General features: G+C 33.4%; 1 pseudogene; it reads left to right on the top strand.

Annotated features, from left to right (window-relative positions):
• The first annotated feature begins 14,897 nt into the window (after positions 1–14,897).
• Positions 14,898–16,120, top strand: LOC133183440 (uncharacterized; annotated as a pseudogene).
• The last annotated feature ends 1,515 nt before the right edge of the window (positions 16,121–17,635 follow it).

Genomic DNA, 17,635 nt, shown 5'->3' with positions numbered 1-17,635 from the left:
GTATCGACAAATATCTGATTTGATGATTAGACGCATGGATGGATTATTCTTTTACGGGATAATGGACGATTGGCTTGGATTGATTCCCATGTCAGCTTTATTGAAACTTTGTTTATTATGTTTTACAAGCAAACACATTTCACAAATATTTATTAATTTGTGTTTTTACATTTGTAAATCGTGCATTAATTTTACAAAAATATTTGTTATATCTTTAAGATAATTAGTGAAAAGGGGTTGGGGGGGGGGGGGATGAGTAAAGAGGATGAAAACATTATAATCAGTGTCTATAATTTTTTCGCAGCATTTATTCAAATGAATATTTTTAATTCATACAAGGGAAGTTTTAAGATAAATTCATTTTTCAATTGAGGGCATTTTGAAATGTTAAAAAAAGTTATAACATTTCTAAAAGATCTCTGATTGTTATAGATAGTTTTGAATTTTTAAAATTGATAAACATTAACGCAGGCCCGTAGGAAGCAAATTCAGTTGGGGGGGGGGGGCACAGCCATACCTTTTCAGTTGACAGTTGAGGGGGCACTACCAAAAATTTCCTGACAAGGTTATCAACTACCAAAAATTCCTTGACAAGCAAAAAAAAAAAAAAAAGAAAAAAAGAGAGGAAAAAAGGTCATCAGACGTTTTTATTGAGGGGGCACAAGCATATATAGTATCTATGTTTACTATAGTAATCTATATATCGGCAAAATTATTGGGGGCACCCCCCCCCCCCCCCCCGGTGCCCCCACGGTTCTTAAGGCCATGTAATGTAATGTACATAGATTCAGAATTTTTATTAAGTGATCGAGAAAGCCATTTGAATTGAAGGTCAATTTGTATCCGTTTAAGGATTGCAGTATTATGAACACCTTTCAGATATCTTCGCGAGCCAAGGGTTCCGATTCGCACCGCTTCTCAGTGAAGCGGTGAGGATCAGAAACCCTCGGCTAGCGAAGACGCTATTCAAAATGAGATCTCTTACCTAGCTATCTAGAGGAAAAATTACTACTGGAAAGCCAATGACATAAATATGTACATTTTGGTGTCAAATGGTTTTAGATCAATATTAAAAGACGAATAAGAACAATAATGTCGTACATGCCGTGTACAAGATTCATTTTTTTTTTAAATTTTTAGATAGATATAAATGTGTTAGGTTTTAGAACGATAGAAGCATACTGGTATTGATTTAGAAGGTCACAGACCGCTCCTATTACACATATTAATGTTGCTTGTTGCCAAGGAATACATGATATGTAATGTCCTTTATATATAAAGCACATTTTACAATAACTCTTAAGCTACCATAACTGCCCTAAGTGAAGAAATATTAATACAGAATGCACAAAGAAATTCATTTTTAAAGAATCTGTCTCCTAGCAGTACAGGAACAGCGTGCTAGACCGCTTGGCCATCTAAGCAAGTCAAAAAAATTTGCTTTCGATGCCGATGGAATTTTCGCGGCGCTGTCCTACACTACATGTTATTATGTTAGTTTAAGAGTTGTAAAATGTGCTTTATAAATAAAATTATTTCATTACAGTATGTATCGGTAACGATCCTCTAATAAAACTAATGTTCAAATTTTAATAACTGAATCTCACTTTCATTCTCAGTGACCTTGTAGTGAAGGACAGTGCCGCAAGAATTCCATCTGCATCGAAAGCAAGGTGTTTTTGCCTAGATAGCCGAGCGGTCTAGCGCGCTGTTCCTGTACTGCTAGCAGACAGATTCCGGAGGTCGAGAGTTCAACCCCGGGTTGGGGCAAAAGTGGATATCTTTATACAAGTGAATTTCTTTGTGCTGTCTATATATATATATATATATATATATATATATATATGGAGGGGGTGCAAGAACTAAAGTAACTTCTCTTTATAAATTTTGCATGGCTATATGAATGGGAAGAATTTTGCACGTTTCTGAAATTAACGACGTCTGTCTGTCTGTCTGAAAACTGTCAACAATTATTTTCGCTCCTCTGCTTAAGATGGATTGTGTCACTTTCATAGTAATATAATGATATATACTTGAAACATTCACACTTTTGTTTCACGTTTACAATGCAAGTAGTTATGTGCTATTCGAACCTGGAAATAAAGTCACTAAATTCCAGATTTACCTGAATTTGCCAGTATTTTCACAATAACAATATCAACAAATCTGTCAAGTCTTACTTTTCAAAAAGAAAAACAATATAGTAAAAAGGAAAATTCAAGATTTTAATTCAATTAATGTGGCAGTCATTGTTGTAATTAATTAGAAGCGGAAATCAACATTTACATTATGGCGAGAACAAGATTTACAGCTATTGTCAACAGGCATAACTTTTGTCACAGACGATGGCAATGAATGAAATTTCTTCACAATGAATATTGCATGATATGAACACAGTATTTACCCAGTCACATTTCTTTAATTACATAATTTATATATTATAAAATGTATGCACCGGAGAGAGGGGGAAAAAGAGGACCGAGATTGAGAAGCATCAATAAGTCTTTACATTTTAACTTACTTTCCTTTTCACCAAAAAAAAAAAAAAAAATGAAAAAAAAATAAATTAAATCAAAAAAAAAAAAAAAAAAAAAAAAAAAAAAAAATACAATAAAAAATAAATGAATTTAAGATGATGATAATAATAAAAAGTAATTTAAAAAAATCATACGACATAGATAAATATTCGACAATTCTGTAATTTCTTTGTTTTATAATGAATTTTTTTTCTAAAAGATAATACACAAAATATTCTAATATAATAGGAACATATTTTTTGTGACCCACTATATAGTTTTAATGGTTAGAAAATTGGATTTTTTTTCTCTTTTTGTGACAAAGTCCACAGAGTCTTCGCTCGAAGCTTTAGAACATGGAAGAAATCAACTCATATACAGCATACGTTAAACATTTTATTAAATTCATATTGTATGTATAAAATTTTCAAAACCCAAAAAAAAAAAAAAAAAAAAAAAAAAAAAATCGGCTAAATACTTCTGCACCGATTTTGAAACTTCAAAGGACGAGGTAAGATAAGGAACATTTATAGCAGTTTATTTGGCATAAAAATGATTTTAAAATAAATTTAAAATTGTGATAGCAAATAGGTAAGAAAATGATCCCTCCTTGAAAACAAGCGTGATTTTGATTTACAGGGCCCAAAAGAAAGTGAAAAATTAGGCATTAATGTGTATAACTATATTTTCAATTCATAAAAGAGTTACTCTGTTTAAGAAACCATGAATGGCAGTTCATGCTTCCTTTGATCTGTTTGACGTTAGTACTTCAAGGTCAGACGACACGTTGCTCAAATATCTGTTTTGTATATCTTTGTAGTATACAACAAATTAATCATAATTATCGTTGTTTTGTGATTTTTAAACTGTTTTCAAAATGTCTTAGTAGATAAAGGCACCAAAAAGTGATATTGACAAAGCTAGTGCATGGCCGTAGGAAAGGGGGGGGGGGCACGGGGGGCCGTGCCCCCCAATAATTTATCTATATAGTTTACTATAGAAAACATAGCTACTTTATGCTTGTGCCCCCTCAATAAAAACGTCTGATGAACTTTTTTTTCTTTTTTTCCTTTTTTTTTTCCTTTTTTTTTTTTTTTGCTTGTCAAGGAATTTTTGGTAGTTGATAGTGCCCCCTCAACTGAAAATGTATAGCTGTGCCCCCCCCCCCCCCAAACTGAAATTGCTTCCTACGGGCCTGTAGTGATTTCCAACAGGATTATATAGTATATAGCATCCTCTGGTATCTTGCGCAAATGCTTGGTAAGGTACCTTAATTTTTTGGTGAGGAAACTTTTAAAAGTAGCAATACTTCAATGACAATTTCTTGGAAAAGAAGATGGGTGAACAAGGCGGGCGAAGTGCCTATAGTGCGACAAACATGAAGTGAAAAATAAAATCTCAATCATATCCAAGATTTCTTTGATATTTCATCTAAAATTAAAGTATACTTCATGTAAAATCTCTATAATTTACAAAAATTTCACAAAGACTGAAATTATTTGCCTACGAAATAGCATACACACACTAAAGAGGACAAAAAGGGTCATTTTCTCACACTTTAACAAAAATTTTCGATATGAGTGGGTCTTCTCTCCATTTTTTTGAAAGCTAATCCTAAAAGTTTGCATAAAAATATGCATTTTTTGGTTTATAAAAAAATGGAGCAAAGACCCACTATACATTAAAAGTACACTTCTATGACAAAGCATTCGCATCTTTCCGAAAAATACTTGAAGTCCATTTAGTCAAGGGTCATATCACAAACATGATTTAAATGCCACTATTCATCAGGAGCTGAGTAGCGTAGTGGGTAGCGTGTTAGTCTCAAAGCAATATACATGTACTCCGGGTTTTTATTGTTAGGGGTTCGAATCCCACGAGTACCATTTTATTTTTGTAATAAAAGAATATTTTTCCGAGATTTTTTTTTCTCAGAAAAGTTTTGATTATCATAATTTCATAAATTTCAACAATGAGAACTTTCCTTTAAATACTTAATTCACAATTTGAATATGATATTTTTGATATCTGAACCTATAGGCATTCTGCACGCCTTGTTCACCCATCTTCTTTATGTATTATTGAGGAATGTGTCCTCTGACCTTAAGTGAAAGTATAAATGTACTGTATATAAAATTCGTAGATGCCAGTTTCCTGCAGAAAAAAAGAATACATAAAGCTTGAATATTGAAGGTAAAAAAAATTTTTGCTTAAAAATTTTGCTTAGTGCTTTGCTTAAAACCATATTGCATCTTAAAACGAGCATTATTACGTTTAGCCATGAATCTTGCGTTGTTCTTAGTGTCCTCTCAAAAAGTTTCAAGAAAGGGTCCTTAACCTACCCTGTTTCTCAGACAGGTAATATCTTAAAAACATATATAATATTATTTCATTTTTCGAATACAGAGACAACGGTCAAAATACATGTAACTATCTTTATTAAGCAAAACAGAAAAACTCGGTTAAAACGAAGCCTTGGGGACCTGCGAATTTACTTCGCATTATTCGTAATTCTTTATATTCGTTAAAGTGGCGCAATGGTGAGAGCATCTGCTCTAGAGTCGCGGAGTAAGAAGATCCTTACGTCGCAGGTTCGAATCCCTTTGCGGATCCTTCGGATTGGACCGTATAAACCGAGGTCCCGTGTCGCAGTAGGTGTTGGCACGAAAAAGATCCCCCACTGCTCAATGTCCAAGAGTGCTGAGTATAGGTATAAATTTGCAGCTCTCCACCGGCAAGTTGTGGCGTCTCCATGTAAGTGAAAAATTCTCGAGAGGGACGTTAAACAACAAACAAACGATATTCGTTAAAGTATATATGGCAAATTTGCAATATACTTGAATGTGTTCCTCCAAGTATCACTACAGAATATGATCAGGAAAGTATTAAATCCAAAAATTACCTATAAACTGAATTTCAAATATTAATACATACGAAAAAACATGTCAGTTCAATATTGTGAATTTTGAGATCTTTAAAAATTCGTTATAAAAGACGTAAATGTTGTTAATTTTAACCTCTGCGGGACGATATATCCATTAACATGTTATATCAGGGTTTGTTATAATCATGATATTTTAAAAGGAATTGTTAAGAAAGTTGCCGAGGATCCCAAAAAACTTCGTTATATCCTTAAATTCACTATATCCGTGTTCTTTCTAAACGAGTTTTACTGTAATAGTAAATTATTTATTAAGCAATAATAGTCAATAATGCACATTATTTGATATGAAGTCTGAATTGGTTGCACACTTGATATACAATGATCAGTTCATTAAACTTTGATCTAATTTAAAAATGATTGTGCAATTTGTTAATTAAAATTTTTGTGTCACTCAGATTACCTATTAGGTCTCCCTTGAGCCTAAGGGGTGTGACTAAAACCATAAAATTCACTGCAATCATCAAAAATCTTTCTCTCTACCCCGGGCCAAAGGGGTGTGACTAAAACCATAAAATTCACTGCAATCATCAAAAATCTTCCTCTCTACCCCGGGGCACCAGGCATTCAAACTAATGTCCTGAAGTGAACAATGGGATTTACTAAACCTATGCAACTCATGTCCCCTTGGCTTAAGGACTATTTGTAGCCTCTGGGTCCAAGATTTAGATACTAGGGTTGGGTATAGTTAACAGGTTGTCAAGTCTCGTACATTTCCCTATCTTTCAGCAAATTCCTATATTTTCTTGTAGTTGGACAAAATCTTCTCAAATTTCCCATACATGTATTCTTTCTTTGTTCATAAGAAATAGCAAAATAAAGTATTCAAATCAGGTTTACTAACAATGACATATATATAGAATAAAATTCTTTGATAAGTTCTTCACATAAAACATAAAAACCAGTATATCTTTCGTACATTAGCAACCAATATTAGTGTCAATGAACTGACAACATGCAGTGATATAAAATAGTTTTTAACATATTTGATTTGTATCCCTAGTTAGATTTTTAGTCAAGTGGTGCGCTGGTGTAAATCAGATGTGGATACTAAAAACTCCAATGAACTTTTTAGAAAATTTGAAAACACAAATATTTACAAAAATTAGAAGCATCAAAAGTTCAAAACGTACAACTTTTCTACACTTTTTACTACCATTCCCCATGATAAATTTAAGACCAGACTTTTTGACATCCCTAGACAATTGCTTCCTCAATAAAAATCGAACTCATAGATTTGCATACCTTGTCAATGGTCATCTGCAAACTTATTTTGTTAAAAAAAAACATTCTGATTTTACACACAAGTACTCCGAACTTGATATTGAAAAGATGCTTGAGTTTCTATTGACAATATCTACATAAGCAGTTTTTGGAGACGAAATCCCGTGAGTACTAATTATTCCCCATTATAACAGACCTACGAAGCATAATTTATTCGAAAACTTCTACATAAAATGAAATCTCGCGTTGTTCCCTCCAACTCAACATTTAGATATATCGACATTATATTCAGTTTCATTCCTGCGTTGGTTAAATATATATCCCACTGAACCCAAAAATGAAAGACACCACAGTGTCTGAAACATATGTTTCATATTTTGGATATTTTACTAGAGAAAGACACTGATGGCAAACTGACAACAACATGTAAACGTTATGATAAACGTGATGACTTGAGCTTTCCTATGGTCAACTTCCATTATTTATGTAGCACCAAATGTAGTACCACTTATGCTGAAATGTATTACTACGATACGTAGTGTAAGGAACATTTGCTTATATTTGCCCCCCCCCCCCCCTTCCCCCAACACACACACTTCTAAAGCGAAAGTAGAACTTATTTGTTAATTACAGTTTCCAGAACAATCGTTCTTCATTACAGAGATACACGATGGCTATTTGGTTTATTTTCTTGTCTAATCTACGTATTTTGGTGAAAAGAAATACGGAGATTATGAAACAATATTTCATCAGGCTATAGAAATCTGATTACGACGGCAAAATGAATTTTGACGTCAAGGCGGACCAGCAGGCTTACATTTAATTTTGGTTAGAGCGAAGAACTTCTGTCCAGGCCAAAGACCTGCTTTAACAAACACAGTGCAGAAGAAACGTCTTTGACTTTCGTTTATTGCTGGCGCAAATGTTTTTTTTTTTCTGACAAATTATTCAACCAGAGTGAAAGCAAATGAGCTGTACGGCCATCAGTTATTAAGGAAAACTAACATCAGCGGTGCTTAAGTCGGAACAGAATGATGCAACAACACTCACGTCTTAAATGGAGAAGTCAGGAATCGAGAGAATTTGTGCCCATTTTGTTCTTAAAATGTTGTTAGAAACTGATGACAGAAAAAGAAAATTCAATACTTCCCGATAGTTCCATGTAAAAAATTTTAACACTGAGGTATTGACGTAGCGATGAGCTCTCGATGGACATAATTATGCAGGTTTATAATATCGTATGATGTTTCTTTAAACAAGACTTTTTAATTATTTGTTTAAAATGTCGTTGATAAATATTTGGCGAATTTTTATGAATTGATTTTTATTTCTACGGAGTTAGTGTAAATGACTCAATAATTTCCGAAAAGCTTTACTATTAGAGGCGGATGCCTCAGCTACAAACTTGCATGAGCTTTTAATGCGTTTATCCTTTTGTTCCTCTTGTTCCTTTTTTTTCTTTTCAAACATATATACACATCCTAAAGCCTGCATTTGCCAAGACAAAAAAATATTCCGAAGGCTTTGTTGTTGTATAACATCGGCAACGGGCTTCCCAAACAACCTAATGACTTAGATAGTCTATCATAAACCGAAGTGTCATGGAGACAAGCTTTCAACGAGATTTTGTATTGTGCCAATAATGTCGACAGGTTTTGATTGCTAAGTAAATGTTACGTTATAATTGCTGTAGCTTCCTTCTCTGTCCCTGGGGAATTCTCACCTATTGATTTCTATACAGAATCTTTCAATGTTTATGCACCATTAATGCCTTTGGTTTTTATGTGTCAATTAAGTACCCTAAATATTCAAGCGACAATGTAAATACACTAATGATAAAGCAGTAAAGTCACTCTCCAGTTTTCACCAAAAAAGTGTTTACTTTCAGACAGAGACTTTTTGCTGCTCCTTGAGGACTAGGAAAAAAAATGACTGATAATAATCACAGTTTAGTAGCCAAAAACCGTGGTCTATTCTTGGGTGTTAATCGGCATACTTTGGCAATGACTTTAATCCTTACGTTAGCCCATTAAACTTTGGGCACTTACTTAAATCATAAACGTACCTATATTAGACTTGCGTAATGGCTAAATAAATCCTTAAGTGGGTCATTTAGTCCCAAACCTTTCTCTTAGGAGCTACTTCTTTCACTCAAAGCTAAATAGGCATCAATTTATACTATACGTGATTGCTATGCTTTGAGAAAGATTTATCTTTTTCAAAAAAGAAAAAAATCTAACTGGTTTCCAGGGAAATGTACACAATTACACCCCCTTTTAAACAGTGAATCTCCTCTAATGTCCCTTTGTGTGTTTACACACAATAAAATATGATCAGACAAAATTGATAAAAGTTTTTTTCAATACTGTAGAAGATGTATCTCTCATAAAAAATACTTCAGTTTTTATATGCGACTTCTGAATGTCAATGGTTTGTAATATTACCTAAAGCTTGATTATGAAGGTATCACAAAACCTCGAAAATGTAATGGTGGTTTCGACTTTTTCGTGGGAGGGAAATTCATTAGATAACCATTCATATCTACATTTGTAGGGATGACATTATAATTATATAATTCTTAAACTGTTTATTGGACTCAAGATAATTTATTGTTGAAATAATTGCCGGAATATACATCAAATATCCCAAATTTCTGATCTTTAATTGTTCTTACGTATCAAAATATGTCCTCCAATGTTCTCCTTTACCAGAAAAAAATCTATACAAAGATTTATGAGAGGAAATTTGATTAAGTGCTCTTCGCTTAGAGCATTCTAAATACCGGTATTATCTCGGGGACCGACAGAGTTATGAGCATAATAATTTTCACTTTTCCTCCGATTTTGCAATGTTCTAAGAGAAGAACGTAACTAACTGTTCTCATAAACTGTATATTTGTCAGTGCGTAAAAATTTTGTAATCTATTTGAAATGCATAATGAATGGTTCCAAAAGAAAGACAACTCTTATATTACATTAAATGTACTAAAACAGTACTGAAAGACGGGTTCAAATTTATAAAGGCTATCCAACTGTTGTAGATTTATATATATATATATATATATATATATATATATATATATATATATATATATATATATATATATATATATATATAGGGTTTTGATACTTACTTTAAAAAAAATCAAGTCAAAATGAAATTAAAAATAATCATTGTAGCAAATATTTGATTCACTTTATATTAGATTTATTAATAGTCGAGAAACCTTATAGCATTGACTGAATTTGGAGGTCCGAGTTAATCTGACATTTCCGGGAGTAAACAAGCGGTAAAGCAGTCGAATGTTACGCATCCGAGTAGTTTGTTTACACGTTTTAGGTTTCGACTGACAGTAAACTAATACAGGCGCGGATCCAGGAATTTTTTCCATCCCAGTGAAAAAAAAATTTCCAACGCAAAATTTTCTTGACCAAAAAAAAAACAAACAAACAAACAACAACAACAACAACAACAAAATCCCTTTCGATACGTATTAAACCCGGAAAATTTCTTGACAAGCAAAAAAAAAAGTTAAATCCATTACGTTTTCTAAGGGGGGGGGGGGGGTCCAAAGTCATTCTTTATTTGCTTCAGTATAATATACTTTTAATAACCCTGAAAATTCCAGGGGGGGGGGCGGGATCCCCCAACCCCCTCTAGATCCGTGCATGTGATAGGTGGGGTCACATGACCCCTCTCTAAAAAGGGGATGTGGATGGACCCCCTTTTTTGAAGAAACAGGAAGTGTAAACTCTCCCCTTTCTATTTGAATTGGATTTTTCAAGTTAAGCAATTTTCTTTCTCTTTTTTTATCATTATTTTATCGAACAATAAGGTTTGATTCAGGTTTTAAACTACTCTCGAACCGAAGGAGTAGTTACATTTTGAAATAATTTAAAAGTGAGTCCATTGAAAATAAATTTACAAAAATATATTTTTGCAATCTCAAATTATACCAAGTTTTATTTAAATGAGACAAACCATGTTGGAGAAGTAACATTTTAAATTACTTTCCAGAATTTTGATATTTTTAAAAAAGCGCTAAGACTGTCCATACAAATTAGAAATCGACAATGAGAAAAAAAAATCTTTATTGATAAGACAGTGTACCAATTTTACTCAAATCAAACAAAAACTGCCAGAGGAGTAGGATTTTGGAATTTTTCTGAAGACGAAACAAGATGTTAAGTCTTTGAAAAATTTATGTATCATAATGTTTATTTTAAAGATATATGAATAAGTGTGCCTTTATGAGTGTATCCTTATTTGTGTCCTCTGCATTTGGATTTCATGTATTCTTGTAGTTCTGACCTGAATTTATGTGGTGTACTTTAAATATTTCATATTGTCCTAATGTACTATGTTTAAAATGGTTTTGAGAGAATAAATGAAATTGAACTTGGAGTATTCTGATACGTTTTTACTAAAAATTAATTTGAGTAATGAGAGCCAACATCAGCTCGAATTGACATTCGATGTGTAGATATATGTATCTTCATAAAGTCTACAATTGTACGAAATTTTATTCGCATCAAAAACTAAGGGAGGAATGGCATTTCGAAAAAAAAGCTATCTGGACGGACGGCGGATGCTATACCCGTGCATACAGTGTAAGCTTTTCTGAGACGTGTGCTGGAGGGATAGCTCTTGGGCTATCCCAGTTGTAACAAATGGAAGGATTTGTTTATAACATATTTTATTGCAATAATTTTTATTTTACAATAGGATTAGGCACAAGTTCTAAAAACTTAATTCGATTTCTCCCTACAAACAATGTCAACAGAATGAAGGCAGTCTTCAAAAGAAATGGGTTAACGAGAGAAAGAAACTGGTTGGAAAGGAATTAATGTGCAGCAGCAAAAGTCAGCGAAAATGAAAGGCAAACTACATGTATCAGGGTTTTTGAAGATTTATGAAAGAGCGTGTTTTCACTGGTTTTCTACTTCTGTCCATGAATTCTATTGAGCTTATCAACCAACATACACAGCCTCCGGAAAATGACCTTTCACCATAATACTATGCATATACATGTAGATCCATTCATGATCTAGCGGATAATTCTCCCATAGTGAAATAACCACGTTTATTTCTAACGACTATCAAAGAAACAGCCCTCACCCCAACCCCGCTGCTCACTTCTTTGTCTTTCAAAAATTGAAACAAATCATGAATATTAGTAGAATATTAGATTTAAAAAAAGACACATTACGGTTTTTTTTTTCGCAAGAAAATCTCAACATGGTAGCTTCAACCATTGTAATGTTTTTTTTTTTTTCAATCATCCCCACTGATTTAAATTTTCTTTGGATGAAATGACAAATCTTCTTCACAAATCATCGGAAAAAATCTTTTTTTTGCATTAAAAATTGAACAATTAGACTGATAGTTGTTTTGTGATAGTTTGGAGTAATATTACTAATCAAAGGAACGATAATTTACGAAAGATACTGAAAGACAATATAGATGTTAGGGTGGCCCACATAACAGAAATTGTTCTAGAAATTAGAACAAAAAGGATATAAACATGACAAGTCATTAAAATTTTGTCATTTTCTTTAAAATAAATGTCTTTCTAAAGATTGGTTTGAACATAGAATGTTGCACTTGGATGTGTAAACTTTTACAATGTTATTGAAGAGTGGAAACTCTACCTCCTATACAGGACACAATGAGGAGCAACGTGATAAAACATTTTATTAGTATAAATTTGAAAAAAAATACCAGACTATAAATTGATAAAAATAACAGACAAATAAACATATCAGATAAATTCAAAAAATTCCAGATTTATTTGAAGACAAACAAATTTGAAAAATACTAGACTAATTTGAAAAAGGTATCAGACTAATTCGAAAAATACCAGACTTAATTGAAAAAAATACAAGACCAATTCGAAAAATGCCAGACTAATTTGAAAAAAAAATGTTTAAATTTAAAGAGACAATATAGGCCCGATGGTCGGGTGTTTAAACTCCTATTATATGTATATTTGCTGTTGTAATTGTACTCATCTCACTATAAAAAAACCAATTACTTACTTACTTATTTGAAATTAACCAAAACTGTATGAGGAAATTGTTTACAAACAGTCGGACAAAGTCGGACACTTTCAAATAGCAGAAGCGTGTGTGGTCTTCGACTAAAGAGCTATAAACCTATTTTGGTAAGATGAAATGGATACATATTTATATTTTGGCCATAATGTTTTAGAGGTAGGCTTCTCATTAGAAAATTTGCTCATTTAAATGTTTAAATTTCTGTGATTCTAAACTCCGGTCATATCAAACATTCCTTTACAAGTAAATGCTACTGTATGGAGAATATTTTGTCGCCTGCGGAGAGTGTCAGACCTATTTAGGCGTCACGTCCGTCGTCAGTCTGGGAGGTCACGTGTATGAATACCTGTGATTCGTAAAGTTTAGTAGTTGGATATTCAATATTTTATAAACATATATATTTATATACACTATTCAGCAATATTTTCTCCTCGTAATTAATACAATATTTGCTGGTGTAATTCAACAGCAGATTATTCACTGTCAAAATGTCGTAAGTATTGGAAAATATTGAAAATATCTTCAACTCTCTCTCTCTCTCTGATAGCAAGATCAATTTTGTTTTTGATATTGCTGCCTGGTTTAAGCATTAATGATTTGCGGTATATTACTTTCAATGCAGAGGAAAATGTTTAAAAATTAAACCCAAAGACATGTTATAGCCATTTTAAAAGATACTAAATTAGATCATTAAAATTTCTTGATTTGTTACTACTCGAACATTCTTGGTCGACACATAATTATCTTTTTAAAAGCAATGGATTAATACAGGCTTTTCAATTTTCTTTTATATAGATATTTATATAAAATATTCCTTCTTGTCGTTCTTTCATTATGGTGGCATATTTCTGCCCCTTGTGTGCAAGTTATTTTTCTATGAAATATGTCGACATGCAAGATAAATATGTTGACATGCAAGATAGTTATGTCAACATGCAAGATAAATATGTTGACATGCAAGAAAATTGGAGTCAAATAAAAATTATAAAAAATCTTCAAAAATCTCAAATATAGCCCACATGTGACATCCAACATGCTGGATGCTACTTATTTATGTTAACATGCAACTTATTTATGTTAACATGCAAGATAAATATGTTGACATGCAACATATTTATGTCGACATGCAACTTATTTATGTCGACATGCAACTTGGTTATGTTGACATGCGAGATAAATATGTTCACATGCAACATATTTATGTCGACATGCAACTTATATATGTTGACATGCGACTTATTTATGCTGACATGCAACTTATTTATGTCGACATGCGAGATAAATATGTTGACATGCAACTTATTTATGTCGACATGCAACTTATTTATGTTTACATGCAACTTATTTATGTTGATATGCAACTTAGTTATGTTGACATGCGAGATAAATATGTTGACATGCAACTTATTTATGGTGACATGCAAGATGAATATGTTGACATGCAACTTATTTATGTAAACATGCAACATATTTATGTCGACATGCAACTTATTTATGATGGCATGCTGTTTGTTTGAAAGAGGGTATAGTTTAATCAAAATCTGTGGTTGCAGTGAATGAAAAGCTTAACCTCTGAACGTTCATCTGGTCTCTACACAACTGACAAGGTAAAACTTTGTTTTAGATCTGATATAAAACTGATATTGGATGTAATGAAGATCTTTTGGTTGATTAATCTGGTCTTTTGTATAATCCTTACTGATAATAATTCTTGGTGTCAATATCTCTTTTAGTCATAGTGTCCAATTCTTAAATGATGTGTGCACTTCATGTAGATATTATTTGATCAAACATAGTACTTTTAGTACTTCACTATCTTCAGTGGCGGATCCAGGAATCTTGAAAAGGGGGGCCCCGACCAGTTTGTGGTCGGGGTAGGGGCCCACGATCACACCAAAAAAATTGATTTATTAAATCTTATGTATATTTGGGACACAAAAGGGGGAGCCCGGGCCCCCTGCCCCCTCTAAATCCGCAGTGCTATCTTGCATAAGTTTAATTGAATTGCAAATTTTTTATACAATAAACTCTTACATGCCAAATCGTGGTGTATTTATAGAATGATTTAGTTTGATGTACATTTACACATGTAGAAAGCGAAACAAAAATTCACTGTGTATAAAGTATTTTTCCCCCATTTTTTTCAGCGACAAAAATACTATGGTTGAAAATGTCTATACACCTGCTCTGGCTCAACGTTTGGTTGTGGACGAACTATCTCTCAGTAGGAATGAAATGATTGCTGTTTATTACCACTCTGGTTATACTATTCAGGAAATCATTGGATTTCTTGCGAGCAAACATAACACTGCTCTTAGTGCAAGACAAATTCATCGAGTTTTAAGGGAAATGAATCTGACGAGACGAAACAACCAGCCACGTTTGGAGGACATTGTAACGGCTATTCTACATGGACTTTCAGGCTTGGGCGGTGACATTCGCTATAGAGGAATGAGGAGACGTCTGCTAATCGACCATAACCTCAATGTGTCTTGTGAATTGGTGCGCCTTGCATTAACTGTTTTGGACGCAGAAGGTGTAATAAGGCGTAGACAACGTCGTCTTCAGCGTAGAAGGTACATTAACGAAGGCCTAATTTTTGTGTTCATCTAGATGGCTGGGACAAGTTAAAACCATTCGGAATTTCCATTCATGGCTGTGTAGATGGCTTTTCAAGACGTATTCTCTGGCTCAGAGCTTGCAATTCTAACAAAAACCTTAAGTATATATCTAGATTTTATATAGATTATATCAAAGAAATAAACGGGGTTCCTGTAGTCGTATACGCAGACAGGGGTGCTGAGAACTCCATAGTTCGAGATTTGCAATACGCTTTGCGATGGAATCACCAGGATCCCTTGCAAGGACTATCAAGTTTTAGGTATGGATCGTCATATAGAAATACAAGAATAGAGCGATTTTGGTGGTGTTTACGAGAAATGTGTGGCAATTTTTGGATAAATTACTTTAAGGATATGAATAATTTAGGTGTTTTTGACACCTCCGACATAGTCCACCTGGAGTGTGCTAGGTATTGTTTCTTACCAATTATCACCAGAGAATTGAACAGAGTTATACAGCATTAGAATGAACACACAATTAGAAGAAACCGCAATGCAGATTGTCCGTCTGGAAAACCAGATGTTATGTATTTTCAGCCCGAAATTTACCAAACAAGAGATTTCAAAATGCCTGTACCTGATAATCTGAATGGCATAGAACAAGAATATTGTGCCTACCCTCCTGCAAATGGTGTTTCAATGGAATTTGAAGTTATTGGTACTCAAATAAGAATGGAAAACGGTTTGAATTACCCACCAAACACTGTAGAAGAAGCAACAGAACTCTTTATCCGAATAACAGACTATGTAGATCGCTTATAAATTACATTTACTTGACTCTTGTTGTTTTAAGGAGGTACATTTTTCTTTATGTTCCGAATATTATTTGATAAAGGAATGAGAAATTGTATCTTTGCGAGGTTTTGTGTACAGGTAACTCTTGATGGTTCGAACTTCGATCTCTCGAAGTTCTTGATCGCTCGAAGTGAGTCTCCGGTCCTAAATTTTTTCCCTATATAACTAAGCAAATTTACTCTTGATTTCTCGAACTCTTGATCTCTCGAAACACTTGATCCCTCGAAGTCAAAATGCAGTCCCGCTATACATATTCTATTGAAATTTACCCTCGATACCTCGAAGTGGCTTTGTGTATACAAAGTTACATAATTAGCAACTTTACCTGGACATTGGCCCCAGGCAGAAGACGCGGATCTCGTGAAACGGGATGTTTATTCAGGTGACACTTATACTGCAAGGTGATAATAGATTTATAATTAATCTTATGGTGCCTATATGCTATTAAAATAATTATCATTGACTGTATTACGATAATTCAGAAAAGCAGTGTCACTGAGAAATTGTAATTGCAGATTACAAGACGAAACACTAAATAAATTTTATTTTTATTTCGAATCAGTGTCAAAGTTTAACGAAATATGAAAATTCAGAAACAGCCTCACTGTCAATATCAAGACTATCGTTGGACAAATACTTACAGAACTTCGTTCAATGCACATGTTTGGAAAAGTCACAATGTACTATGTATCACGCGACGCTGGTAAAATGTTGTTTTCATATAACGAATGGGTGACGAATGCGTGGTATGATGTCCGTTTGATAAAGAATGAAAAACTAAACATGAACTGACGATGTACATTTTTTGCTTTACTCAGTTTAATAAATACTCATCTAAAATACGAAAACATATCGTTGTTTAAAAAAAAACACGTGGTAAAGGTTAGCACTGCATGAAAATCATTACATTTGGTAAGACTAAATTTAAAACCTGTCAAACAAAACCGGAAAATTCCGGACCCTTGAAAACTCGAACTCTTGATTTCTGGAAATTTTTCCTCGGTCCCGCGGACTTCGAGGTATCGAGAGTTACCTGTATTTAATTGCAAATGTGTATTTCTAGTAAAGTATATCTATTAATAGTACATAATATTAGTAATTCCTTTTTTAGCTTACCTGAGCTGAAAGCTCAAGTGAGCTTTTCTGATCACATTTTGTCCAGCGTCCGTCTGTCTGTCCGTCTGTCTGTCTGTCTGTCTGTAAACTTTTCACATTTTCGACTTCTTCTCAAGAACCACTGGGCCAATTTCAACCAAACTTGCCACAAGGTATCCTTAGGTAAAGGGGATTCAAGTTTGTTCAAATGAAGGGCCATGCCCTCTTTCAAGGGGAGATAATTAGGAATTAGTGAAAAAATAATGGCATCATTTAAAAATCTTCTTCTCAAGAACCATAGGGCCAGGAAAGATGAAACTCATGTGGAAGCATTCTCAGGTAGTGTACATTCAAGTTTGTTCAAATCATGACCCCCGGGGGTAGGGC

Source organism: Saccostrea echinata, unplaced genomic scaffold (assembly GCF_033153115.1).
Source record: "Saccostrea echinata isolate AGI-Se365-2 ecotype Australia unplaced genomic scaffold, CSIRO_AGI_Sech_v1 ptg000009l, whole genome shotgun sequence".
Classification (NCBI taxonomy): Eukaryota; Metazoa; Mollusca; class Bivalvia; order Ostreida; family Ostreidae; genus Saccostrea; species Saccostrea echinata.
This window is presented reverse-complemented; position numbering and strand designations above follow the sequence as displayed.